Source organism: Arachis ipaensis, chromosome B02, assembly GCF_000816755.2.
Source record: "Arachis ipaensis cultivar K30076 chromosome B02, Araip1.1, whole genome shotgun sequence".
Classification (NCBI taxonomy): domain Eukaryota; kingdom Viridiplantae; phylum Streptophyta; class Magnoliopsida; order Fabales; family Fabaceae; genus Arachis; species Arachis ipaensis.
The window spans coordinates 102,680,976-102,684,227 of NC_029786.2; positions in this window are offsets into that span (position 1 = coordinate 102,680,976).

A 3,252-nucleotide genomic window follows, 5' to 3' on the forward strand; every position below is an offset into this window, starting at 1 on the left:
TAACACATAATTTAGTTCAATATATTTTATACAAAACACAATATATAAACTTAATTTTTTTTTTGGTGATTATATATACACTTAATTTAGTTTTGCCTTTTAATTTTTGTCTACTCGTCTTAATCTCTCGGTTTCAGTTTTTTTTTTTTTCCAACCACAACCTAAAAAGTTATATCCATTTAATAAAACTAACTAAATGTAAAATATAGATTTACTTAGTTTATGTTAACGCAATTTTTTAATCTAATTAGATGATGCAATCAACCTTGACATGTCAATATGCTGTATTTTTAAGAAAAATAAATTATTATTTCTGATAAAAAAATTAATATTAACATTGGTTATGATATATTAAAACTAACTTAATATTCATAAATGATTGAATCCTTTCAACAAATAAATAAGAGTTTACATGGTTCGAAGAGAGAGAGAGAGCGAGAAAGAGAGAGGAAAAGAAAAAAAAGAAGTGGTTGGCTTTATAAGATTTGGCTAGTTTTGTAAAACAAATTTAATTTTTTGTAGGTATTATAAGATTAGTTTAATTAATTTGTGATTAGTTTTATCTAAATTATATATTTTGTAGTTAAAAATAATAATTTTTTACGCTGACTATATATCCTATCCGCGGGTATCTAATTTGGACCAACTCGTTTGGATATGGTTGTCTACCCTATCCGCTGCGGGTAGGGTAGGATAGGATGCAAATTTGTTTGCGGGTAGGATATGGTACGGGTTTAGGATATACCATACCCTACCTTACTTGCACCCTTAATATATTATATAATATATATGTAAAAATTATGTATGTAGTGAAAAAAGTGAGTCTTGTCCTCACAATCTTCTTCTTATAAAAACTTGAAATAATCACTAAGCTAGTTGATGATCATATTATTTGTAATTTTACGTTGAATTTCTTTAAGATTTTATTATTTTTAATTTTAATTTGAACTTAATTTTTTATTTTCTATTTTATTAATATGTGTGAAATTTGGAATGGTTGAAATTTATATTTATTTAAAAAAATTTTGTCTACAGGTAGGGTCGAGTCGGGTAGGGTAGGATTTAAAACTTTAGGGTGTGGATAGAATTAGGGTTGAGTAGAGTAAAATTTTAAGAAAATTTTCAATTCGTGGGTAAGGTTAGAATAGAGTCTAAACTCTACTCTACCCGACTCATTGCCAACCCTAATTATAAAAAAGATTCAAAGAAAATGCTAATAGACTAATCTCACAACAATGTAGCTAGGTCTATATATAACTAGATATCCTAAAACTACAAAATATTCAATTGAAGCTTGATTAAGTTGGGTATGGCTTTGTCCTTGGAAAAGTAGTTTTGAAATATTTTTGAGTTGTAACAATTATCTATCCCCTTCACCATTAGTGGCTTTTGGATTCCTCCCTCAGTGGGTACCTTTAAGATTGGCAATGGTGCTCGAGTTGGTTTTGCTTGTGTTAGCAGAGATTCGAAGGGAAGGTGGCAACGAGGTTGTCTGGGAACAATTGAGAGTCATAGCATTTTGTAAGGAGAGTTATTTGCTATTTGGAGAGGCTTTCTTTTAGCATGGGACTCGGGACAAAGAGACATTATATGTGAAACAGACTGTGTGGAGGCTTTCACTATTGTCAATAATTTACAAGATTGCTCTGGGTTTATTAATCCTTTGATGTTAAAAATCCGAGATATCATGTCTTGGAAATGGCGTGCTGATCTTCAGTTGATCTTGAGAGATGCAAATACAATAGCAGACATTATGGCAAAGACTGCAATGAGGATCCTTTCTCCCCAAGTGGAGCTTCCGTTGCTTTGAAAGGAGTTTGAGAGTGGTATTCAGCGAGACTGTCTTTCTTAAGCAATTTCTTGTTTATTTTTTCTTTTTTAGTTGTTGTTTATTTTCTTTTAAGTAAAAAAAAATTTGATTAAGTTGGGTTATTCAATTTTATGAATTATTTTTTGTATTTTTTTAAAAAAAAAAACATATTCTTCACTAATTTAATTTTTACGTATTTAAAATATTTTATACAGATATTTCAATAATTTTTATCATACTAATAATAATAGCTATTTTTATATTCTTTGACTTAATAAACTATCTATAAAATAAAAGTGATCGAATAAGAATATAAAGTATTTGGGAAAAACTCTACGTCCATGTAAAAATTACATGGATGATATCCAAGTAACTTTCACTCCACGTCTCACACACTTGTTTGTTTTACACGCGCCTCTTATAACGTAATTAAATTCGTTATTCTCCTCTTTCGCGTTTTTCTTCTCTGCATTATGGATCTGGATTGATTCAACGCAATTAGTTTCGTCATTCATCTTCTTCTTCGTTTTCTTCTTCGATCTGCACTTTTGAACTGAAACAATGAATGAATCAACTTCAAATCAGTTGAATGAGTGTGATTTTGATGATTCTTTTGAAATGCATCAATTTGATGAGGTTTGGATTATTGAATTTTGAATCGAATTTAATGGAATGAAATTGCTAATTTTATTTGAAGTGAATTGAATGGAATGAGGTTATCTACATTTGAATATTGAATTGAATTGATAATATGTAACTGTGAGTGTCAGTAACTGAGAGTAACTCTGAGTAAATGTGAGTAACTTTTCGGTTCGGTAAGTACTAAAGAGGTGGTTCATCACGTGCATATTTTCGGTTCGGTCCGCAGAAAGGAGTCTAAAAAAATTAGACGAATATGTTCTGTTTTCTTCTCTAAGTACTATATAATTGTTTCACTGTGATTAAGATTTCGGTTCATCATAGTTAAGATTTCGGTTCACCATAATTAAGATTTCGGTTCACCGTGCAGACCAGCTGTGTTGTGGATGAAAAATTTGTCCCAAAGGTGGGAATAATTTTCAAGACACTAGAAGAATCTAGAAAGTCCTACAAACATTATTTCAAACTTGTCGGTTTTTCTACGAAAATAAGGAACACGACTCGGGATGGAGACAAAATTAAGAATAAACTAATTGTATGCACCAGAGAGGGGAGGTGAAAATCCAAGATATCTCCAACTTTGAAGACAAATCCTTCAGTTGGGTTAAATTGTCTGGATCATCGATTCAGTCAAGCTTCACTCTTTACAATACACCATATTTTTTTTTGTGACTACAATACACCATATATGAATTCTCCAAGAGAGGATCGTACAAGTTTTAGTTTTTATTAATGTAAATTTTTGTTCACCCATGAGCTAATTTCAGTTCACCATGGTTATAGCAGGTTTAATTTCTGAATGT